The sequence below is a fragment of the Pogoniulus pusillus genome, chromosome 12, assembly GCF_015220805.1.
Source record: "Pogoniulus pusillus isolate bPogPus1 chromosome 12, bPogPus1.pri, whole genome shotgun sequence".
In the NCBI taxonomy this organism is placed as follows: domain Eukaryota; kingdom Metazoa; phylum Chordata; class Aves; order Piciformes; family Lybiidae; genus Pogoniulus; species Pogoniulus pusillus.
The window spans coordinates 8,382,991-8,409,603 of record NC_087275.1 but is presented as its reverse complement, the minus strand read 5'-3'; positions in this window follow the sequence as shown (position 1 = coordinate 8,409,603).

Below are 26,613 nucleotides of genomic sequence, written 5' to 3'. Positions count from 1 at the left end.
AATTCATTTGTACCATACGAATTTGAGCCCACAATATTAACTTTAAACTAAATAATTTAGAACTCAATTTAGGTAACATGAATTCATGGGTGTAAATTCTTGACAGAAATCCTTAAAGCCATCTCACACACCCACTGAACAGTCATCAGACTGTTTTACTGCTATGCTGAACTAGGTGGTGTAAGCTCCTATGAAACACAGGCTATGTTATGCTTTGGATGTACCAGTCATTGTACTTCCCCTTCAGCTGCTGAAGGTAGGCATTTCTATTTCCACATTCCATTCTTTGATTTCAGAATTGAAATTTGTTGCTTTAAAGAGATTACTGACACTTTATTTTCTCTCTTTGTCTTACAAGGGTGGATTTTTTTTTCCCCTATAAATGTGTTTATTTTGAATATTCATTTCTTTGCAGTATCTTGAAAATATACTTTGTACTGAAAAGTGAATAATTATGTCTATTTCTGTGCCAGTGATGCTGTTCTTGGACTCATTCTGTTGCTAAGTTGACCTGACATATCCTTAGCTAAGTAAGGAAGCTTATTAGCAATTCTAATGTGCTTCATTTGAAACCCATATGCAAAGGAAAAAGTTTTTAAAATATAAGGAAGAGTAAAATACTGATCCCTATAGGATAATCACTTTCAAAATAGAGGGATCATCATCATGATCTGTCTTTTTATTCTGGAAATCGCTTTGCCTGGGAGAACAAAAGGACTGAAAGGAACAAGAGATATTTAGCTTGACGTTTCTGTTTTCACACTTAGTTTTAATCGTTCTTGCCTCAATGTTTCTGTTGCCTACTCAGAACTCAATTATTTCTTCTTCAGTTTTGATTGGATTTACATTCTCTGTGTGCTCCTGTTCTTTACCATATGTTGTCCTGTGATGCCCATTGTCCTCCTAAATATAAGCTTCTGGAGTTGGAATCAGGTTGTTGTGTGAAACACTCAAAAAAGCATATTAATTATCTCCCTATGGGATGCTATATCTTTAAGATATGATGCTTATCTCTTCCCACCATGAATGGCTGAACCATGCAAGCCATCACCCTCATTGTCATCAGCACCAAAAGCAACAGGTTATGCTGCTTCTGATTACAGGTGTGGCCACATGCACAGAGGAGGACTGGAAAACTTGGGGCACCCTAGTTCATTAATTCCTATTGTCTCAGCTGGAAGTTCCTGCAAGCACTTAGGAAAGTACTTTTTCTTTTATTCATATCTGTATAGAGCTGGTTTTTTACAGGGTGATTAACTCTATGCTGTTGTCACATCTCCTGTCTGAAATCTAGGCCAATGGGGTGCCAGGTAAAGGGACAATCTTTGAGGGAAAAAAAGGAGAAACACTTTATATCTCCAAATCTTCTAAAGCATGTATATTTTCTGTTTTGCTATTTTAGATCAGAATCACAGAACCTTAGATGTTGGAAGGAACCTCCATCAAGTCCAACTCTCCTGCCAAAGCAGGCTCACCTAGAGTAGTGCACACAGGAATACATCCAGGTATCTACCACTGATCTTCTACTATTTCTACTTTCTACAACTACCTGAAGGGAGGTTGTAGCCAGGTGAGGGTTGGTCTCTTCTGCCAGGCAACCAGCAACAGAACAAGGGGACACAGTCTCAAGTTGTGCCAGAGGATGTTTAGGCTGGATGTTAGGAGGAAGTTGTTGCCAGAGAGAGTGATTGGCATTGGAATGGGCTGCCCAGGGAGGTGGTGGAGTCACCATCCCTGGAGGTGTTCAAGCAAAGCCTGGATGAGGCACTTGGTGCCATGGTCTAGTTGACTGGCTAAGGCTGGGTGCTAGGTTGGGCTGGATGATCTTGGAGGTCTCCTTCAACCTGATTGATTCTATCATTCAAAATTGCCTTTTTTCCTCATATGAAACTCTGACAAGACTCCTTTGTGACAGAAGTGTTTAACTATTGTCTGAAAAAATTCATTTGCATCCATTTTCTGAAGAATCCAGGCTGTAAAATCAATATTTTAAGCCATATAAGCACCCTCTAGTAATGTTGAGTGAGTGGGACTATTTTTATGATAGTGTTTAGGTGAATGAACACATTGTGCTTCTCTGCTGTATTTAATGTCTAGACAGGGTGAATATAACAGTAGATATTTTTATGCCACTTTTTTCCCTCCAAAACATATAGAGCATGCAAATCTTTCTTTTGATCTCTGATACTTACAGGAACCCTACTGATAGAGCTGTTGGTGTCTCATAATCTTTAATGCTTTCATCTTCAAATGGCTCCATTTCACTTCTCTTTGCCCCAGCAAGGTAGGCATTTATTTCCCTATTTAAATAAGGGGCACTGAGGTTAGATTGTAACATCTTTCCTCCTTCTGATGACTGGAGGAAAGTGGATGTCACTCCAGTCTTCAGAAAAGGCAAGAAGGAATATCCAGGCAGTTACAGACCAGTTAGTCTCATCTCCATTCCTGGAAAGATGATGGAGCAGCTCATTCCAGAGGTCATCTCTAACGAAAAGGAAGAACTACTCTCTACAACTACCTAAAAGGGGGTTGTAGCCAGGTGAGACTTGGTCTCTTCTCTCAGGCACCCAGTGACAGAACAAGAGAACAGACTCTCAAGTTGTGCCAGGGTAGGTTTAGATTGAACATTAGGAAGAAGTTCTTCATGGAAAGAGTGATTGCCCACTGGAATGGGCTGCCGAGGAAGGTGGTGGAATCACCATCCCTGGAGGCATGTAAAAGGAAGCTGGATGAGGCACTTAGTGCCATGGTTTAGCTAATTAGAAGGGTTAGGTGATAGCTTGGACTTGATGATCCTGGAGGTCTTTTCCAACCTGGTTAATTCTGTGATTCTGTGAAAAGAGGGTTATCAGGAGTAGCCAACATGGATTTACCAAGGGGAGCTCTTGCTTGACTAATCTGTTAGCTTTCTATGAAACCATGACCAAATGGGTAGATGAAGGAAGAGCTGTGGTTGTCATGTACCTTGACTTCAGTAAGGCTTTTGGTACTGTCTCCTATAACATCCTCATAGAAAAGCTCAGGAGATGCAACATAGACAGCTGGTCTGTGAGGTCGATTGAAAACTGGCTCAACAACAGAGCTCTGAGGGTTCTGATAGGTGACACAGAGCCAAGTTGGAGGCCTGTAGCCAGTGGTGTTCCCCAGGGATCAGTACTGGGTGCAGTTGTGTGCAATATCTTTATTGACAACCTGGATGCGGACATTGAGTGTACCCTCAGCACCACCCTCAGTTCACTGTTGATACAGAATAGAGCAACAAGACCTGGACAGGATGGAGATCTGGGCAAAAGCTAATCTCACGAAGTTCAATAAGGCCAAGTGCAGGGTCTTACATCTGGGGAGGAATAACAGCAGGCACCAGTACAGGTTAGGGGTTGTCCTACTGGAAAGCAGCTCTGCAAAGATCTTGGAATCCCAGTGGACAGCAAGTTCTCCATGGGATAGAGAGGGCCAATGGTATCCTGGGATGCATCAGGAAAACTGTCCAGCAGGGCTAGGAAAGTTCTTCTCCCCTTCTACTCTGCCTTGGTGAGACCACACCTGGTGTACTGTATCCAGTTTGGGGCTCCCCAGTTCAAGAGAGACAGGGATCTGCTGGAGAGAATCCAGCAGAGAGCTATGAGGGTGACTGGGGGACTTCTGCATCTGTCTAACAAAGAGAGACTGAGAGACCTGAGGTTGTTTAGCCTGGAGAAGACTGAAAGGAGATCTCACCAACATCTGTAAATATCTGGAGGGTGGGTGTCAAGTGAATGGGGCCAATCTCATTTCAATGGTGCACAGTAATAAGGCAAGGAATATTGGATACAAACTTAAACATAGAATGTTTCACCTCAACATGAGGAGAAATTTCTTTACAATGAGGATGACAGAACACTGGAATGGGCTGCCCAGGAAGGTTGTGGATCCTCCTTTGGAGACTTTCAAAACCTATCTGGATGCACTGCTGTGAGGACTGCCCTAGGTGATCCTGGTTTTGGCTGGGGGGTTAAACTTGATGATCTCTGGAGGTCCCTTCCAATCTCTAACATTCTGTGATTTTGTGATATCTCATTGTTGTCTACAGCTACCTGAAGGGAGGTTGTAGCCAGGTGGGGGTTGGTCTCTTCTCCCAGCCAACCAGCAACAGAATAAGGGGACACAGTCTCAAGTTATGCTGGGGGAAGTATAGGCTGGATGTTAGGAGGAAGTTCTTGCCAGAGAGAGTGATTGGCATTGGAATGGGCTGCCCAGGGAGATAGTGGAGTCACCATCCCTGGAGGTGTTCAAAAAAGACTGGATGAGGCACTTAGTGCCATGATCTAGTTGACTGGCTAGGGCTGGGTGCTATGTTGGACTGGCTGATCTTGGAGGTCTCTTCCCACCTGGTTGATTCCATGACTATGACTAGGAATAAACAAGGAAGGATGAATTTTAAATTATAATATTTTATACACAGACAGAACAAATTTTCTGCAGTGGTACTGAGGACAAGTCTTTGCTTTGCTTCTTTCTGTCCAGAAGCAGTCTTCAATATGTAGAGCCCAATTTCAGCACTCATGTAAAGGTCCCAAAAAATCTCGAGAGTGAACACAAACTTACTTCTTTATAAGCCAAAGACAAGTGCTGGGCTGCTGGAGAACTGTACTGGAAAAGCTGATCAGGAATGAAGGGAGGAACAGACAGGAAGGAGAAGAGCTCAGAGACCAAGTTGTCACTGCTGCAGTTTTACTGGCCTAAGCATCTCCCTACTCTGCCTTTCCCACAGCTGGCTTGAACATTTTGCAAGGGAAATTATTTTGTGGAGGCATCAGGATCACATGGAACAATTCCCATATTCATATAGCATCTCTGGGACAACTCCAGCCATTGTTTTAAGGCAACTTCATATTAGGAGAGGTTTAATGTGGTTCAGCTCTTTTTAATGTGATTTGGCAGCTGGCTATAACAACGAAGCAGACAATGTGCCACCAGCCAATTCACTGCATGCCAGGGTTAGGAAATCTTGGCTCTGTGGCACCTTTTGTTTCACACACCCATTTCATAGCTTTGGTGAGCTCTGCCCAGCCCACCCCTCCCACCCTCTGGACGGTATCACAGCCTGTACTTCCTGAGCTGAAGAGGCCAACAGGACTTGAGTGTATTGGCTGGCGTCCCTGGGACTCTGTGCTGTTACAGCTGAGCTCAGATGACATGTTGCTAGGTTTACAAGCCCAGGCTTTGTTGTCCTCACAGGGAAAGTCAGTATTCACATTGGCTCATGCAGTTAAAGCACGATGTGCAATTTGCAGATAGTGTTTTCTATTCGGTTTTGACTAATGTGATACAACAGCACCAGCTGGCTGGTTTGCTCCTCACAATGGCAGACCTGAAGAGGGCTAGAGAGCCAGGTACTCAGCTGTGACAGATCAGCATTGATATGTTTGTGTCAGTGAAGGGTACTGGTTTACAAGCTCCCTCTCTCTGATAATGTTTGCTATGGTTAGTACTCATGGTGGTTGTATCAAGGTAAGTCAGAGTTGCTTGCTTGCACCTCTTGCAGCCTTTTCACTTTACACACTCTGCTCCTCCTGTTTGGATGTCCTTATTTATATCAGTTATGTTTTTTACCAAATCTGTCTGGGTTGTGGCCCCATCCCTGGAGGTATCACAGTATCACAGTATCATCAGGGTTGGAAGAGACCTCACAGATCATCAAGTCCAACCCTTTACCACAGAGCTCAAGGCCAGACCATGGCACCAAGTGCCACGTCCAACCTTGCCTTGAACAGCTCCAGGGACGGCGACTCCACCACCTCCCCGGGCAGCCCATTCCAGTGTCCAATGACTCTCTCAGTGAAGAACTTTCTCCTCACCTCAAGCCTAAATTTCCCCTGGCACAGCCTGAGGCTGTGTCCTCTCGTTCTGGTGCTGGCCACCTGAGAGAAGAGAGCAACCTCCCCCTGGCCACAACCACCCTTCAGGTAGTTGTAGACAGCAATAAGGTCACCCCTGAGCCTCCTCTTCTCCAGGCTAACCAATCCCAGCTCCCTCAGCCTCTCCTCGTAGGGCTGTGCTCGAGGCCTCTCACCAGCCTCATCGCCCTTCTCTGGACACGCTCAAGCATCTCAATGTCCCTCCTAAACTGGGGGGCCCAGAACTGGACACAGGACTCAAGGTGAGGTCTAACCAGTGCAGAGTACAGGGGCAGAATGACCTCCCTGCTCCTGCTGACCACACCATTCCTGATGCAGGCCAGGATGCCACTGGCTCTCTTGGCCACCTGGGCACACTGCTGGCTCATGTTCAGGCGGGTATCAATCAGTACCCCCAGATCCCTCTCTGTCTGGCTGCTCTCCAGCCACTCCGACCCCAGCCTGTATCTCTGCATGGGGTTGTTGTGGCCAAAGTGCAGCACCCTGCACTTGGAGCTATTGAATGCCATCCCATTTAAGGCCAGGCTGGATGAGGCTGTGGCCAGCCTGCTCTAGAGTAGGGTGTCCCTGCCCATGGTGGTGGGGTTGGAACTAGATGATCCTTGTGTTCCCTTCCAACCCTGAGTGATTCTAGGATTCTATGTGTGGCAATATAACATAAAATGACCTCAAATTTCATACAGTGGTTGTTAATGTAGGTTTATGATGCATCTGTGTATGGCAGACCAAACTATATGCCACAAATTCATCTGTATCATATGACTTTGAGCCAAAACTATTACCTTTAAACTAAATAATTAAGAACTCGATTTAGGTAACATGAATTCATGGGTGTAAATTCTTGACAGAAATCCCCAAAGCCATCTCACACACCTACTGAACAATCATCAGACTGTTTTACTGCTATGCTGAACTAGGTGGTGATTCTAAGGATTCATTCAGGTTTGCCTCAACTTTTTCAGATCAACCTGGATGTATTTTGACTTGCAATGCTAAGGATAAAATGTTTGTCTTGAGAAGTTCATGAGTCCCTGTCTTGCAGCAATAAATTCTTTATGTCTGAGTTGCCTAACCTGTGTACACATAGCAGAGACTTTCTGGACACAGTGCACACATCCTATGAATCTGATGTGTTCAGAATTTCTGCACAAGCTACACAGGTGACAAAACCATGTGTAGCAAGTCAGATACATCCTGGCTGTACAGGATTCACTGTGTATACACAAATTGTCTCCACAGTGCGCATAAAGACTGGATGATCTGTCACAGATGAGTCATAGTCACTACACAGGCACTGTGGTGTTGAGATCTGGCTAGCTGTCAGCTCCCTCTGAGCTTGTGCTTCTGGGAAACATTGGTCTAAATAGATAGATGGAAAGCATCACCAGGGGAGCAGAGGCTCAGAGCATGGACTCAGAGGCTCAGAAGATTACTGGAGCCACAGCAGGAACCAAGCAAAAGTCTCAGCTTCCTGAGTTCTGGTTAAATATTGTACCCATTTTATCTTTGCAGCATACACAAATTCACAGTCTTTTGCTGTGCATTCCGAACTACTCAGACCAAAAGTAAATTAATATGTACTGGAGAAAATGCCACATAGTAAAGTCGCCACAAGAGGAATCAAGAGTCATCAGCTCCTGTGATCTGTGTGATGGGAGGTGACTGACTGCAACAGATGCCTTCACAAAGCCTGCAAGTGAGTCTTACCATGCTGAGCATCAAGGGGAAAGAAAAGATAAACCCACCATACCAAGAATCAAGTGTGCTCCTTGAAGAAATGTTCACTGTGTCTTTTTCTATTGCTACTGCTGGAAAAGTTAATAAGGAATTACCAGAAATTACTATTTTATTCTTGCTCTGCAATTTTGATACTGCCTACAGAAGATTTCAGACATGCAGACACTGTGAGGACTTACCCTACCACTGTAGGACTTGCTTAGCTACCTGCTTCTCTGCAACTTGTATATCACAGGATATTAGGGGTTGGAAGGGACCCAAGGCAATCACCAAGTCCAACCTCCCTGCCAGAGCAGGACTACACAATCTAGCACAGATCACAGAGGAACACATCCAGAGAGGCCTTGAAAGTCTCCAGGGAGGGAGACTCCACAACCTCCCTGGGGAGCCTGTTCCAGTGCTCTGTGACCCTTACAGTAAAGAAGTTCCCCCTTGTGTTGAGGTGGAACCTCTTTTGCTGCTGTTGATCCTTATCCTATCCCAGGGAGCAAGTGAGCAGAGCCTGTCTCCCCTCTCCTGACCAGCCCTCAGATGTTTACAAACATTTATCAAATCCCCTCTCAGTCTTCTCTTCTCCAGACTAAAAAGCCCCAGGTCCCTCAGCCTCTCCTCACGAGCCATGCCCTCCAGTCCCCTAATCATCCTTGTAGCCCTCTGCTGGACCCTCTCCAGCAGATCCCTGTCCCTCTTAAACTGGGGAGCTTAAGATGGGGAGCTTATATGTTCAACCAATCTATGGTGACACTATGGTGACTCTGTAAGACTGTACGTCTGTTTTTGAGGCCTCTGATCCTTCTTTTCCAGGCACATAGCTGAGGGCTATGTGGGCAAAGAGCTATGAGGGCTGACTTGGGCAAACTTGTTTCATTGGTATTCTTCACAGTGCTCTTTCAAATTGACTCTTGGAACTGCTTGGAAACTAAAGCAAAACAGTCTCATCAGTGCAACATATTCTAATACTGAAATTCATATTGTAATTAAAACCTCATTCCTACATGGAGGCTGCATATGTACAGTGAAGAATGAGCTGTCCCAAGTTCACCAGTTTTCCAGAAAGGAGATTATAGGATCTAGATGCCAGTCCAAACAAAAGAAACTAAGATATCAACCTCTGTTTAAATTACTTTTAAAACATAAGTGTTGAGAGTGTAAAGTGTAGATGGAGCTAGGTCCTTGTCTTAGAAACGGCCAACCCATCAGCATGTAGAACACTGAAAAGGTCACCCTGACATGGCTTAGGACTGTATTTCCTAAAATATAGGCATTGCATTTCTGGAACCTCATTTGTATGACAAAAACTGTCACAAGAACAGAGGTTGTCACAAAATCAATACACTGGGGAAGGGACTGTAATAAATAATAAAAGTGAAGGACAGAATAAATGTTGACCACTTTTTGTTACAGGTTCAAGCCAATTTGGTTTCACTTGTGAAGCATAAGCTGAAGAACCATCAGAAAAGGTACATTTTTCCTTTTGGATGAAAAGTGCTAAGACGAATATCAAGGTAAGAGAAAGGGATGTTAATCACCTTCACTTGCATTTTGGTGTTACTAAGAGCAATGGAGGCATGGAGGAAAGAGCAGGAGGCAGGTGAGGGCCTGCCAAGTCCCACCACAGCCACAGACCTCAGAAGTTCAAGTATTCTCGGTTTTTTATAGAATCATAGAATCATAGAATCAACCAGGTTGGAAGAGACCTCCAAGATCATCCAGTCCAACCTATCACCCAGCCCTAACCAATCAACCAGACCATGGCACTAAGTGCCTCATCCAGTCTTTTCTTGAAGACCCCCAGGGACGGTGCCTCCACCACCTCCCTGGGCAGACCATTCCAATGGGAAATCACTCTCTCTGGGAAGAACTTCTTCCTAATATCCAGCCTATACCTACCCTGGCATAACTTGAGACTGTGTCCCCTTGTTTTATTGCTGGTTGCCTGGCAGAAGAGGCCACCCCCCAGCTGGCTACAATGCCCCTTCAGGTAGTTGTAGACAGTAATAAGATCACCCCTGAGCCTCCTCTTCTCCAGGCTAAACAGGCCCAGCTCCCTCAACCTCTCCTCATAGGATTTGTGCTCCAGGCCCCTGTCCAAATTGTCTAACGTAGTGCTGAGCTTCTCACTCATCTTGTGCTGAACTTTTCACCCATGAGCTGCTGTGCCACAGCACAAGCCCCAGTTTCAAGCATCTAACAGAGTCAGCTCAACATCCAGATCCTGACACTTTCTTTTTCCAGTTAAATGTACCAGTAGTATCAATTAACTAGTATAATCCTCTTGTGTTAATCTGTTGGTAGCCTCTAACACTTCAGCAGCTGCTGTGAAACAATAAATCCATTAGCTGCAGTTTTATCAACCCGAATGGACAAGAGCTGCACAGTCTGGCTCAGCCTGTGGTGGCAGTTGTCTCACTAAGACCTTCTTGGAAAAGATGAGTGACTCAGCTCCCTTGGTTTCCCTCCCCCAGTGGAGGCAGGGAAAGTCGAGCTTGGTCCTCCACAATATGTCTCCATTTAGACTGACAACTTCCCCTGACTGTGGGGTTAACCTTGTTATGACAGCACAGCTGCAGTTGCCATCTCTCCCCATCGCACATGATAGCACAGCCTTCCCAAAGTAATAGCAGCTCTCAGGATCACAAATTACAGCAAGTGTTTCGTTTCTTGTGTTGCTATTTAGCCCTAAACGACTCTGACATCAGTTTCTAATGGCACAGAAGTGGTTTGGGTTGGTTTTTTTTCAGTTTTCTCCCAAACGAAAGGTTAGCAGGGGACATCTACCAGTGACACAGGGTGGTTTTTTGTTTTGTTATAGTGAATCAATGTCCATTTTCATGTTCCTACTGAATAAGTGCTTTATTAGTCAAATAGCATTTCTACTCTCCCATTCAGACTGATACAGCTCAGATGCATCTGTGCAGCACCATACATTGCATATATTTCTGCCTGGAAAACTTGTGTCTGCAAAGGAAATGCTATTTTGAAATGGTGTTTTTATTTGGTTTGTTGGTTTATGTTAATTAGCAGAGGATTTGGTTATTCCTTTGGTAGAAAGACAGTTGTGTGGTATAAAGTCAGACACTACCGGTGGACAGCGTAGTTTTATTGTCGAGGGAGGTGATTCTCCCTCTCTACTCTGCTCTGGTGAGACCCCAGCTGGAGTACTGCATCCAGTTCTGGAGCCCTGATTACAAGAGGGATGTGGAGATGCTGGAGCATGGCCAGAGAAGGGCCATGAGGATGATCAGAGGGTTGGAGCAGCTCTGCTGTGAGGACAGACTGAAAGAGTTGGGGCTGTGCAGTCTGCAGAAGAGGAGGCTCTGAGGTGACCTTCTTGTGGCCTTCCAGTATCTGAAGGGGGCCTTCAAAAAAGCTGGGGAGGGACTTTTCAGGATATCATGGAGTGACAGGACATGGGGGAATAGAGCAAAGCTGGAGATGGGTAGGTTCAGACTGGACATGAGAAGAAAGTTGTTCACCATGAGAGTGGTGAGAGGCTGGAATGGGTTGCCCAGGGAGGTGGTTGAGGCCCCACGCCTGAAGGTGTTTAAGGCCAGGCTGGATGGGGCTCTGGGCAGCCTGCTCTAGGGTAGGGTGTCCCTGCCCATGTCAGGGGTGTTGTAACTAGATGATCCTTGTGTTCCCTTCCAACCCTGACTGATTCTATGCTCGTCAAAATATTTCATGGTCAAGGCATGTTTAATTAGATCTTCATTTCTCAAATTCCTTTTTAATGTTTTCCTTCTGTCACACTACAACCCTTACAAACACAGCTTGGTGGTATTGCAAGATTGGATGTCTGGCCATTAATCATTTAGTTAGAAGATGACTGTATTCCTCCTTCACCTTCTGGATAACTCTCTAGATGAATACACTTTCTGAACTCCACTCCACCTTCTGGATTGCTATTATGTGATGTTTGTTAGTACCCAAACGCCTATGTTGTAATTTTATGCCCAAAAATCTGATAATATCTGGATGCCTTAGAACTGGCTATTATTAGACAGAAATGCCTTTTGTGAGCAGATATTTTTAGTGTTGACAAATGTAGAGTGCAGCGTTATTAAATGTCTTCAGTTGCCCTCTGTGTCTCAGGAATGTGCCAAACCCAGTACAGCTTTTAATTGCTTCATTCTCTGCTCAGTAATTTCCTGCTGTTATTAGCGCAGGCTGCTCAGCAATCACTCGGAGCCAAGGCATTTGTTGGAGATTTCCTTTGTGCAGTGTTGGTGTTCTGCCTCTCAGCACTCTGTAATGCAGCTCTGCACGTGAATTCTGCTCTACACTGTAGCTGGTTCCAACTGGCACTTGAAAGAACTCGTGGAATATTTCTTCATGAAGTAGCTCTTATAGCTATAACTGGACTATATTTCTTAGATTGATGCTCAAAAAGAGCTGAAAAGATTTGGAAGATCTGTTAACATATTGCAGACATATGCTTTGTAGTTGTGGGAAGGGAGGAAAACAGGAAGAGGAATACCAGTATCAGGCACCTGCAGGCACTGTCCTGAGATGGAAAATCCTGGCCTGTAAAGTCTTATCCATTCTATAATTATCTAGGTATATATGTATCTGTCTTTCTATCTGTCTCTCTGTCTGTCTTGTGTAGAGTTGTAATCATTATAGCTATATAGAATCATAGAATCAACCAGGTTAGAAGAGACCTCCAAGATCATCCAGTCCAACCTAGCACCCAGCCCTAGCCAATGTTTCCATTGATTTGTGTAGAATGATTTAAGCAATAATAGTTTTCACAAGTAAACTGCAGAGTCACCTGTCTTTCACAGAGATTAATGCTGAAATCATAGAATCATAGCATCAACCAGGTTGGAAGAGACCTCCAGGATCATCCAGTCCAACCTAGCACCCAGCCCTATCCAGTCAACTAGACCATGGCACTAAGTGCTTCATCCAGTCTTGTCTTGGATGGCAGCTCCACCACCTCCCTGGGCAGCCCATTCCAATGGCAAATCACTCTCTCTGTCAAGAATTTCCTCCCAACTTCCAGCCTAGACCTTGCCCAGCACAGCTTCAGACTGTGTCCCCTTGTGCTGGCTGCCTGGCAGAAGACAGCAATCCGCACCTGGCTACAACCTCCCTTCAGGTAGTTGTAGACAGCAGTGAGGTCACCCCTGAGCCTCCTCTTCTCCAGGCTGCACATCCCCAGCTCCCTCAACCTGTCCTCACAGGGCTCTGTTCCAAACCCTTCATCAGCTTCATCACCCTTCTCTGGACAAGTTCCAGTATCTCAACATCTCTCTTGAATTAAGGAGCCCATATAGCATGCAGAGGGACATAAAGGCCCCTCAAATAAGGGTAAATAATAAAGTAGAATATTTTTTTATACACTATATGTTGGTTTAATCAAATTTCAAATGTGTTTATTGTAAGTTGCAAATCCATATGCTCTGCTGACATGAAGCCGTGTAGGAACATAATCACAAAGACTGATTTATCATAGAATCAACCAGGTTGGAAGAGACCTCCAAGATCATCCAGTCCCACCTAGCACCCAGCCCTATCCAGTTATGACTTCATCCAAGCAATGGATGCACAGTGATAGGGTCAAATCAAAATTTCATTGTAAAATTCAGATTTAGTAAAACAGGACCAGTACTACATACCAAAGGGAACTGAATTAGCTAAACAGTTTGTTGTCATTGTTCTGGAGATTACATTGCATCTAGAGTGTCATAGTCTTTGGGTTGTCATGATTTCAGCATAGAGTGGACAACCAGCTGTGGTTGTGTGTCTCTGAAGGCAGCTGCAAAGTAAGTGGCTTGCAAGTTAGCAGATTTGTATTGAAGGGAGGAAAATTGGTTTCTTTCCTTGAGGCAACAATGCAAGCCAAAATGGAAATAAGAGAGCTTAGGCATTTTGGAGAGGTCCTTCAGAAATGCATATCATAATAGCAATGTCTTCTCTAATTGATTATGCAGTCTGAATCTCTGCCATTAAGTGCTTGGCAGAAGTATTATGCTCTAGCTCTCCCTACTGGATTACTGGTACACAGTTGCTGTATTCACTGGTGCAACACATCTCCGTGTTAAACAATTGAACAGATAATGCAAGCATTTCACTCTCCTGTAGAGATGCTTCATATTCTTTATGCACTGTGTACATTGTTTTGTGCAGCATTATTGTGTTCTTGTGGGTTTTGTGCGTTGGTACTTTTTGTGCAGCGTTTGTGCATCCCTGTTGTGCACTGCTATGTTATTGCTGTTCTGTGCATTGTGCATATTGTAGCAGTATGCCCTTGCTTCTGATGCACTTCATGAAGAATCATTCTAGAGTGCAAGAATATTTCTTTCTGCTGTCATTTTCAAAAGCATCTAGTTGATTGCTAGGAAATTTTCAAAAACAAGTTAGGCTTTTGGAATCATGAACCTCAATGGCTTTTACCAAAACTTAGTTGTCAGTCTGAACATTCTTTTTTAGTTCTGATTTACTACAAATTGCTTTAATTCAGTTGATTTTTGAAAGCTACTAGAGACCAGTCTACACAGATTACATGTTCCTACCATTCACAGTGAGCTAAAATATGGATAGGTTCTATTTTGCCTATCTCTCCCAATATGACTTCTGACTTATCAGGACCTACCTAAGAGAAGGCAGGACCTTCACCCAAAAAAAACAATCAAATAAAGTATATTTGCACATGTATTGCAATAAACTGATGTCTGCTGGCAGCAGCATGACCTCATTTTGAGTCATTTTGACTCATTATGTGAGGAAAAAAAAAAGGTGTGTTTATACTTCTACCCATATGATGAGCTAATGATGAGCATATAACAATGTTTTATGTTTCTTCTTAAACATAACACCCACTGAGAATGTTTACAAATAATATAGACATATACTGTTAGTGTAACTGTAATCATTTGCTTTATCAAGTGTTTTAAGAGAACAAGTTCGTTGACCACACCTTGAGTACTGTGTCCACTTCTGGGCTGCTCAATTCAAGACAGATGTTGAGATACTGGAATGTGTCCAGAGAAGGGTGATGAAGCTGGTGAGAGACCTGGAGCATAGCCCTGTGAGGAGAGGGTGAGAGATCTGGGAGTGTGCAGCCTGGAGAAGAGGAAGCTCAGGGGTGACCTCACTGCTGTCTACAACTACCTGAAGGGAGGTTGTAGCCAGGCGGGGGTTGGTTTCTTCTGCCAGGCAACCAGCAACAGAACAAGGGGACACAGTCTCAAGCTGTGTTGCGCAAGGTCTAGGCTGGATGTTAGGAGGAAGTTATTGACAGAGAGAGTGATTTTCCCTTGGAATGGGCTGCCCAGAGAGGTGGTGGAGTTGCTGTCCCTGGATATGTTCAAGCAAAGTCTGGATGAGACACTTAGTGCCATGGTCTAGTTGATTGTCTAGGGCTGTGTGATAGGTTGGACTGGATGCTCTTGGAGGTCTCTTCTAACCCGGTCAATTCTATGAATCACTGAAAAAATCTATACCACAAAGGAAAATAGGACATTATTCTTCTGCCTATGGTCTGTATGAAATATCACTGTAAGAAATTATATCCATAGTCTTAAACTCACCTACAGAAGATACACCTATCCTTATAATTTTGATTTGCTTTAAAAGAGAAGAGACCAATCCCTATATCTGAAAGAAAGGCACAGAAAAACTGAAGTCCTCCAGGGCACAGTAGGCTTGATCTGGGCAGTTGGTTAGTAAGAGGCAAGGGAAACTAAGGGAATGAGATTATGATGAAGCATGTAGATATCTAAGGACAGCATTCAGATTTGCTTTTTTGTTGTTGTTATTGGTGGGGTTTTTTTTGTGGTTTATGTGTTTGGCTTTTTTTCCTGTTTTTTGTTGTTGTTGTTTTAGGTGTAGGGTTGGTTTGTTTGTTTCAGCTTTTTTGTTTGCTGATATGAGTTAGGATTTGGATTTGTTTGTTTGCTTGTTTGTTTTTTAAAGTACAGTAGCTATTCCCTAAGATGCTTGGGAAATGAATCCTTTAAAGTTACACCATCAGATAACTCAGATTCTTAGCTTCTTATTATGCATAACGTAAGGCATTTCATTCCTAAGCTGTCTTTCACAGCAAATCAGCTGACTTCTTTTGAGAGGAAAACATGATGCAGCTCTGGGAAATGGTCCTAGAACCACCCCTGTACCATATGGATGAAAATGCAGCAGGTTGGACTCCCTCAGTTCTCTGCACACCTCCAACGCAGTTTCTGCAGTCTTTACATCTTTATCTACTCCTTTGCATCCTCACGCAGCACCCAAAGCATTTTAATTAAACTCCACAAGGATAATATTTTTTCAGTGTGGACACAAAATTTCTGCTCAAGATAGACCTCATACATCATGTGGCAGGCATGGGTTTCGATCTACCACTACACACAGGGACCAAGGTTTTTTCAATGGAGGAAATGCTTTCAATTACATCATTTTAACCATAGGAGATGCCAGGTACAAATTGAGATTTTAGGTGAGCTGAATTTCTGAGCTGTCTGCTTCATCCATGAGCAGAACAAGGGCACTCCTATTTAGGGACTTTAGTTTGGTACTGGAAGTTACATTTCCTGAACCTGGGCTAGCATAAAATCCATCTCCCACACTAGATCTCCATAACACTAATGTTTTAGCCAATATACTTCAATTTTAACCTAAACACGTTATAGCAGTGACATTACTGAAACATATCTGGGCCTATAAATCACTGTCTGTACTGAGCCACTACTTCACTCCCTTTTTTTGATTTATCTTGTCACTTTAAATGTCCATTATTTGTATTAATATTTTTTACTGACAAGGGATGTTTACAAAAGTGGATCAAATCAGTGGATTTGAACAAACAAAAAAAGAGATTTTTATTTCATATGAAAGTTTCTTGAGAGATCTTTTGTAGATAGTGGGGGGTCAATCTCTTCTCCCAGGCAACCAGCAATAGAACAAGGGGACACAGTCTCAAGCTGTGCCAGAGGAGGTACAGGCTGGATGTTAGGAGAAAGTGCTTCCCAAAGAGAGTGATTTGTCACTGAAATGGGCTGCCCAGGGTGGTGGTGGAGTTGCCGTCCCTGGAGGTGTTCAAGAAAAGACTGGATGAGGCACTTAGTGCCATGGTCTAGTTGACTGGATAGGGCTGGGTGCTAGGTTGGACTGGATGATCTTGGAGGTCTTTTCCAAACTGGTTGATTATATATGAATCTTCCTTTTTTGGTGAAATAACATAGGATTGGTTCTGGGGTGGGGGAGGGGGGGGGGTATCTGTTGCTATTGATCAAAGATCTTGAAGGTCTCTTCCAACCTGTTTGATTCTATGAAAGACATTCATCAAAATGCTTAACATTTTGGCTAACTTGCTTGTTGGTTGTCGCTGCATTTCTTTTGTCTGCTACCTGTTTGCCTTGCATCCCTTTGCACCATGCATAGCTGGAGACTTGCCTCCTCAGTGAAAGGAAGACCTGACCCTGCCCATCTTCTGCACTGAGCCAAGGGACTGAAATTACTTGCCCTGGGCAGGGATACAGCAGTCAGCTTGAACTCAGCTGAGCCAGAGTCCATTTGACTCTGGCCAAGTCTAGGCAATGACCTAGCAATAACCAGCAATGAGTTGCAACATCAGAACCTGCTGGCCCATTGAACCAGCCCGAAGGCTGGCTCCTTTGCTATACACAGCACTGATCAGACTGCTCCAGCCCACCAACCTGGGTTCTGCTTCGCCCAGGTGGCTGTTTGCTCTGATGACCTCCTGAGAGCCATGGAGGATTTGCCTCACATCCATGGATCTTCTCAGACAACGTGCTCAATTTGAGCTAGGTAAGTAGCAAAACCCTGCTGCGTCATCACCACTTGGAAAGCCACCACATGGCAGGGACTATAGTTTTCCTCATTTATGCTTCTACATATACTTCTGGATTACAAATACAGAGCCTCTGAGCAGTGAATAAACTAACTCTCTTTTCTGAAGTTGGTGAAACCTTAACCTTTAAGCAGCAGTTTGTGCTGCAAGACTCTCCAGTGGTTTAAATTTCCTAAAACCTTTCCTCAAATAAATTCATCTGCTTGTATATATATTCTACAAAAATTAGTTTTGCCAACCACACAACAGAATCTCTGTGTGTGTTAATTGTAAATAAGTTTGGGGAAATTGCCTTTATGTAAAAATTAATAAACTAATGAGTTTTAGATCGGCCTCATTACCACTCACTTCTAACCCAATTCAAACCCCTCCTTAACAGATGCAAAGGTGATTAACAAGCATAATAAACCACACACATAAGTGATAATTTTCCATTTCTAATGTCTTTATGCTAGTCTCTAATGAAATATTTGTCTTAAAGACATTCACCTTAGCAGAGATCTGCATTAGCATAGCTATACTGCCTCAGTGACAGAGTATTTCACAAGTGTATTGAACAGTAGAAATTAATTCAACCCATTAAAGCAATTAGTGGTTAAGCTATAGTCACAGAATCATATAATAGCAGGGTTTGGAAGGGATTTTGCAACTCACCTCGTCCAACATTGTTGCTAAAGCAGGTTGATCTACATCAGGTTGCACTGGAGCTTATCCAGGAAGGTTTAGAAAGTCTCCAGAAAAGAACACTCTACAACCTCTCTGGGCCACCTGTTCCAGTGCTCCATCACCCTTACAATAAAGTCATAGTATCATGGAATGTAAGGGGCTGGAAGGGACCTCGAAATATCATCTAGTCCAACCCCCCAGAGCAGGATCACCTAGAGCAGATCACCCTGAAATGCATCCAGATGATTCTTGAGTATCTCTAGAGAGGGAGACTCCACAACCTCCTTTAGCAGCTGGTTCCAGTGCTCTGTCACCCTCACAAAGAAAAATCTTCCTCAAGTTCACATGGAAACTCCTATGCCTCAACTTCCATCCATTGTCCCTTGTACTGTCACTAGGCATCACCAAAAAGAGGCTGGCTCCACCTTCTTGGCCCTCACCCCTTACAGATTTATAAACATTGATGAGGTCACCTCTCAGTTTCCTCTTCTCCAAGCTAAGGAGCCCCAGCTCCCTCAGGCTCTCCTCATAAGGAAGGTGTTCAACTTCCTTAATCATTTTTGTGGCTCTGTGCTGGACTCACTCAAGCAGCTCCCTGTCCTTTCTGAACTGGAGGGCCCAGAACTGGACACAATACTCCAGAGCATACCACTGGCCAAGACATAATCATATGTTTGAGAAAAATATCCAGCCTTAAGACAGAAGAGATAAGCAAATGTATAAGGCATAAAGCTGTTTCTCAAGACTGAGAGCATGTGTAAAGTTTTGCTGTTCCAAAATAGCAATCCACAGCACCTTTCAGCTAATCATGTCCTCAGTAGCAAATGCATAGAAAAATAAGTATATATAGGACTATTAGAGTTGCTTCTAAACTGGTTCTTCTCAGCCTGAGCAAGCAGCCTAGGAACCATATGGTCTTTACTCTTTCTTCATTCTCCCTTTGTCTCTCCTTTTCCTTTATTAAAAAATGCTTTCCTCTCTACATCTCACAGGGGAATATAGCACTTACTCTGACCCAGTTAGGTTAAAGAGATAGAAAGTAAGTGGGACACAAAGGCTGTGACCTTAAGAAAAAGTTGAACGCTGTGTAGATGTAAATTTGGAAAGAATACAAATTTTTTTTGCAGATTAAAAAAAATTAAAAGCCTGCCTTTCTGCTTCTTTTTGTTTTGTTGTTGGTGGTTTTTCAGCTAATTATGTGTGGGAGTGCAATGAGAGAAGGAGTAATAACGGCCAGCCTGGACATTTTGACCCTGGTTCCCACAGCTTCAGGATGCCTCCCACAGGAAAGGAGAGATAGTGGGACACCTGGTTAATGAGAAAAACAAGGCGTGATGGATGTAAAAGACTGGGGTGTTCTTGCCTGGATGATGCTAATGTGGTCTATGCTCAAGGCTGTATAAATGGAGTGAGAACAAACAATAAAGGTCTCCGGTGGGATTCACGTTGAATCGCGTGGAGACCATGTGGTGTCCCTCGCTAACAGGTGATGACCTACACCACGTTCCTGAACGAAGATTCGTGGCTAACAATTAGGACCATCAACTTCTAGATGAATGTGAACAAAATAAAGCTGTATGTTGAGCTGAGAAGATTGAAGGCACCTCAACTTTCTAATATCAAGAGACACTTTATTGAATAGACCTCCTGTGAGATAACTGCCTAGCTTATGAAGGGACAGGAAGGCAAATTGATTTTGATGCTCTTTAGGACCAAGGTTATTTATAATCATCAAGTGTTTGTGTTAAATGAAAATCTGTGAAGCTGGCCTGCCAATCATCCAAAGGAGGAAATCTTGTGAAGATAAGATGGCCTTTCTTCAGTTAAAAGTGATAAAGCAAGTCTAAAATAACATAAACACTCAACTTCAAAGCAGACTTTGGAGGCCAGAGTGCCTGAGAGAAGACCTTTGTCTAATTAACTGCAACTTTAATATGAAGTTAACATCTCTTGGTATCCTAAAGAGCCAGACTGAACGTATTATAGAATCATAGAATCAACCAGGTTGGAAGAGACCTCCAAGATCATCCAGTCCATCCAAGCTATCACCCAGCCCTGTCCAATCAATTAAGGCACTAAGTGCCTCATCCAGTCTTTTTTTAACCACTTCCAGGAACAGCGACTCCATCACCTCCCTGGGCATATGTAACTATGTTACGCAATTCTCCTCCCAAATCATGCTAAATATCACCTAGAAGGCAAGGACAGCCAGAACTGGGGAACAAAACTCAAGAGAGGAATATCTCACAGAGTAGAAAGGCAGCAGCTACAAAGGTATGTGCAGGGGCACCAGTACCAACACCAATGTGAGTGCAGTGTGGGCCAGTAGCAGAGGCTCAGAGTGGCCAGTAGCAGCACAGCTCATCAACTGTCCTCATATCTGTCCTTCCTTCCTAGCTGTTGCTGCCGGCCATTCTGAACCACTATCCAAGACAGGGACACCTTCCTCAGTAAGTATTGCATCTTTAACTTTTGCTGCATTTCTGTTACATATTGAAGCTATAACAAAGGTTTGCACCTCTGTCAAATGTTACCCAGGTTTTATTAACCTGAGATCATCTTGCAGTCAATATATTTTTCACTGTCAATCCTAAATCTATTGTATCTGTCACTGTACTAAATTAAGCAATGTGATTGTCTGAACCTGTGTCAGTGGGTGCTAGAAAAAGAGAGGTAAATGTTAATTTTGTCCAACTGTTCCAGTAAGAGTCCTGAGACTCTGAGACAGGCAGACATCAGGACCTTACCCATAAGGCAACATCTCCTAAGCCTATATCTATGTCTCATCTGACATAGAATTATAGTACACCTGAAAAAAAACCTGATGAATACGAGGACTAATCCAAGGAGCATTTTATCAACTGCCTACTACTTTCAGTAGAGCAGCCAGTAAAATCACACTCACTCTGACAAGGAAAGAATCATTAAAAATATATGCATCTGTTGGAGAAGCTGGGGCTAAAGATGCCTACTAATGGCATCATATATCGTTATGTGACCTGGTGTGGAAAAAGGAAAACCTGCAGAAAAGAACTCCTTAAGAATATTTATAGGAACTATATAGAACTCTATTATTATATCTAGAACTTCACAGATGCCATACACATATCTTAAAAGCATTTTACATAAAGTATTTAAGGGAAATAGTGGTTTTAATGGTATCATGTGAAAAGAAACAGTTAATGTGGACTTGAAACAGTATTCTACAAGATAAGGCTTATAACTGGTGGACAGTGACATTGCCTCAGCCTTTGCCTCAGTTTTTAGTAGTAAGATCAGTTTTTTTCCAGACCCCTAACCTCCTGATCTAGAAGATAAGTATGGGGAGCAGACTAAAGACCCCATAATCTAAGAGGAGGTGGTTAGCAACCTGTTCTCCGTTTAGACATACACAAGTCTATGGGGCTGAATGCCATAACCCAGTGTCCTAGGGTACCCCAAATTCCTAACTTCTCCCTCTCACTCCATGGATTTGAATGGGAGAAGAAAGGTGTGAAAATCTGCCCCCTCCCTCACCTTGGAGGCTTGAAAGGGGGCAGCAAAACTACCTTTTCTGCATGTGGGCTGACCTGTGGAATCAGGCTGATGATTGGCTGTGTTTTCATGCCCAGTATAAATGGAAAATGGACACTTTGTCTAGAAAAAGGATAAATGGAGCAAGAGTCCCCACCTTGAGGGTTCCTGCCTTGTGAGTTCCCGTCTTGAAAGAGCTTCTGCCTTAACAGAGTGCCCGGCAGGACAAGTTCCTTTTGTGATGGGACCATCTCCCCTTTTGGATGGTTCCTATCTTTTGTATGGCTCTTGTTTTTATCCTGTCCCTGCTTTTGGATGGTTCTCCCCACTTTTGCCCCCTTGTGATGGTTTGGGTGTTACCTGCCTCCCCACACTTTGGAAATCACCCAGACTAGACTCAGCCGGCTCTGGAAATTGGATGAAGCTTACATTTACAGTGAGCACAATATACAAGCAGATATTTACAGTATATACAGTTATAGGCAGAAATATACGAGGTAAAAAGGTAATACAGAAACACAACAGCTCTCCCAGAAACCTGAGTCCCCAGGAGGGGCTCTCAACCACCTCTTCACCTTCCCCCTACCCCTCTCAACCTTACCCCAGTCCCAAGGAAGAATGGAGGTTCTGCTAGGGGGTTAGGAAGCAAAGTGGATTAGTCCAAAATGGAGAGTGAGGATAGAGAGTAAGATGCAGCTCAGCCAGCAGCCTGAGTGAGAGTGGTTATCTATGGTTTTATTTCTTGTTCCTATACTTCTCAGCAGGCCTATGAGGGAAGTAGACATCACCATTGTTTTCCTTTCACAGCCTGTAATCTAGGTCTGCTCACCAAATCATTCTAGCCTGATTCAAACTAGCACAACCCTTCTGTGCAAATCATCAGGCTTGGCAAGCCCTGGGGTCCTTTGAGAGAGAGCCAGTGACATCTGGACCAGAGTGTGTCAAAAGAAGGGCAACAAAGCTGGTGAAGGGTTTGGAGAACAAGCCTTATGATAAGCAGCTGAGGGAACCATGGTGGTTTAGTCTGGAGAAAAGAAGTGTCAGGGGACACCTTACCCCTCTTTATTTCAGCTCTCTGAAATAAAATTGTAGTGAGTGTCAGTCTCTTCTCCCTAGTAACAAATGATAGGAGCAGAGGAAATGGCTTCAAGTTGCACCAGAGGAGGTTTAGGTTGGATAGCAGAAGAAAATGTTTCACTGAAAGGGTTGTCAAACACTGGAACCATCTCTCCAGGAATGTAGCTGAATGCTCATCCCTGCAGGTGTTTAGAAAAACCACAGAGATGTGGCACCCAAGGGATTTGGACTTGATGATCTTTAGGGTCTTTTCCAGACAAAAATCATCTAAGATTCTGTAATTGCTGCCAAAATTTGTTGTTACAGTTCTGTGAATAACATATCTTACTCTTTGATAGAACCCATTTTGTGACACCTACATGTATTTCCTGCAAAACCTAAGTGACATTTTTTTGTCTTCTTCCACAAGCAAGATTTGGAAATAAAATATCTGCAGCCTGCTGGCTTGTCTTTGATCCATGCTCCTCACTCGTGGAGCAGATTTGGACTGCAGTAAATAGAAATAGCATTCTGTGTGGGCTGTGACTAAACTCACTTCAACACATTTGAAAGGTGCTAAACAAGTCAGCCCTCATTTACCAAGTTTCTGACTGCAGTCAGGAAAAGTGAGACAATGAGGAGAAAGAACAAAATGTCCCTAAAATGTATGCATTAAGCCTTTCAATTCTTTTTTTCTCCATGGCTTACTAACAGAGGTGATGTATCAAATGTGTTCCATTATATGATTTATTAATACTGGTAATTTGAGTCAGTTCAGACAATATGTTTTTCACACAATGTAATAATGATAGTACATAAATATTTGGTTGTGCATTTGTTCTAATCAGAGACAGGAGATATAAAATGAATATACTAACCCAACTAAATTTTGTTCTGGAAGGAAAATGTGCTGTCAGCTAAGAACCATGTTCATGCTAGACAGTTGTTTCACTGGGAAAGCTGTTTCCAAAACAGCAGTACAAGAGAATCAAAGAGTCACAGGGTGTTAGGGGTTGGAAGAGACCCAAGGAGATCATCGAGTCCAATGCCCCTGCCAGAGTAGGACAACACTATCTCCTATGAGGAAAGACTGAAAGAGTTGAAACTGTTCACTCTGGAGAAGAGGAGGCTCCCAGGTGACCTTCTTGTGGCCTTCCAGTATCTGAAAGGGGCCTTCAAAAAAGCTGGGGAGGGACATTTTAGGCTCTCAGGGAGTGACAGGACATGGGGGAATGGAGCAAAGCTGGAGGTGGGAAGATACAGGCTGGACGTGAGGAGGAAGTTGTTGAGCATGAGAGTGGTGAGAGGCTGGAATGGGTTGCCCAGGGAGGTGGTTGAGGCCCCATGCCTGGAGGTGTTTAAGTCCAGGCTGGATGAGGCTGAGGGCAGCCTGATCTTCCAACCCTGACTGATTCTATTATGAGAATAAAGGGAGATTTTATATATTATTTTGAAACACTGCTCTGTTTAAAGTCTGCAGAAAGAGAAGACTCAGAAGAAACAAATCAGAAAAGGTTCTAATGTAGATCATAGAATCATAGAATCAACCAGGTTGGAAGAGACCTCCAAGATCATCCAGTCCAACCTAGCACCCAGCCCTAGCCAGTCAACTTAGACCATGGCACTGAGTGCCTCATCCAGTCTTTTCTTGAACACCTCCAGGGACAGCAACTCCACCACCTCCCTGGGCAGCCCATTCCAATGCCAATCTCTCTCTCTGCCAACAACTTCCTCCTAACATCCAGCCTATACCTCCCCCAGCACAACTTGAGACTGTGTCCTCTTGTTCTGTTGCTGGTTGCCTGGCAGAAGAGACCAACCCCCACCTGGCTACAGCCTCCCTTCAAGTAGTTGTAGACAGCAATGAGACCCCCCTTGAGCCTCCTCTTCTCCAGGCTAAACAACCCCAGCTCCCTCAGCCTCTCCTCACAGGGCTGTGTTCCAGACCTCTCACCAGCTTTGTTGCCCTTCTCTGGACATTTTCCAGTGTCTTAACATTTCTCTTGAATTGAGGAGTCCAGAACTGGACACAGAACTAAAGGTGTGGCCTGACCAGTGTTGAGCACCTGGGCACACTGTTGGCTCATCTTCAGCTACTATCTACCAGCACCTCCAGATCCCTTTCTGCCTGGCTGCTCTCCAGCCACTCTGTCCCCAGCCTGTAGTGCTGCTTAGGGTTGTTGTGGCCAAAGTGTAGAACCCTGCACTTGGCCTTGTTAAATCTCATCCCATTGGCCGCTGCCCACCCATCCAGCCTGGCAAGGTCCCTCTGCAGGGCTCTGCCACCTTCCCACAGATCAACACCTGCTTGTAGCTTGGTGTCATCTGCAAACTTACTGATGCTGGACTCGATCTCTTATGCTGATTGATGCAGTATTAGACTGAGGCAAAATTATCTTTTTTTTTTTTGTAACAGGTTTCAAATGCCTTTCTTACTGATAGGAAATGTAAACTTGTATATATTCTCCTAGAGAAAGATGTACAGCTACTCTGCCTCCCACTGGTAAATCAAGGCAAACAAGCTATGCTATGAGATGACTCGCTCTGCAAACTGCTCAGTGGACAGTCTGGAAGGACAGCTGTCAAGGTGAGTCTGGGAAAACTGTGTGAATAGAGACTGCTAACTTTCAGATAAACTGGTTTATAGCTGTACAAACTTCTGACCTGTTGAATATTACAGGACTGGCAGAAGAGATGTGGAAAAGCGTTTACTCACATTAATTTATCTGGTGTTCTTGAGCTGAGTTTCATAGCTGAGCGCATACAGCTTGTAGATAAATTTCTTTGACATATAGATTTAAAATAGCATGTTATAACATATTATATTACAGCTCAAAGAAAGAAGCAGACTATGGATTATTCTATACATGATCTTATCTGTGTAATTATTTTCTGGACGGCCATACATACTTGTGGCATATGCCTGTAGTGCAGCTGGGCAGGTTGTGTTACTTGAAACCTGATCGTATGCCTGAGTATTGCTCTTCTCAAGATATTAATCTCTTATTTGTGCTTCCTGAAGTTCTTAGTCATCCTCAGACAGTCAGAAAGTCTGACTTAATTTTAAAGTTCATGGTCCAGAATACTGTTCTGGTATGAGGCAGAAAAATGAAAGAAAGTTTTGGTGAACGAGAAGAAATGCCTGATTTTTAGTTTGGTTTGGGGTTTTGGGTTTTCTTTCCCCTGTATACAAGAAGAAATACCTGATTTTTAGTTTAGTTTTTGGGTTGGGTTTTTATTTCCCCTGTAAATGAGAAGATATGCCTGATTTTTAGTTTGGTTTTTGGTTTGGAGTTTTCTTTCCCCTGTATACAAGAAGAAATACCTGATTTTTAGTTTAGTTTTTGGGTTGGGTTTTTCTTTCCCCTGTAAATGAGAAGAAATGCCTGATTTTTAGTTTGGTCTGTGGTTTGGGTTTTTTTTCCCCTGTAAACAGGAAGAAATGCCTGATTTTTAGTTTGGTTTTTGGTTTGGGTTTTTCTTTCCCGTGTATACAAGAAGAAATGCCTTATTTTTAGTTTGGTTTTTGGTTTGGGTTTTTTTTTCCCCTGTATACAAGAAGAAATGCCTGATTTTTAGTTTAGTTTTTGTTTTTTCTTTCCCCTGTATACTAGAAGAAATGCCTGATTTTTAGTTTAGTTTTTGGGTTGGGTTTTTCTTTCCCCTGTAAATGAGAAGAAATGCCTGATTTTTAGTTTGGTTTTTGGTTTGGGGTTTTTTTCCCCTGTAAACAGGAAGAAATGACTGATTTTTAGTTTGGTTTTTGGTTTGGGGTTTTCTTTCCCCTGTAAACAGGAAGAAATGACTGATTTTTAGTTTGGTTTTTGGTTTGGGGTTTTCTTTCCCCTGTATACAAGAATACCTGATTTTTAGTTTAGTTTTTGGGTTGGGTTTTTCTTTCCCCTGTAAATGAGAAGAAATGCCTGATTT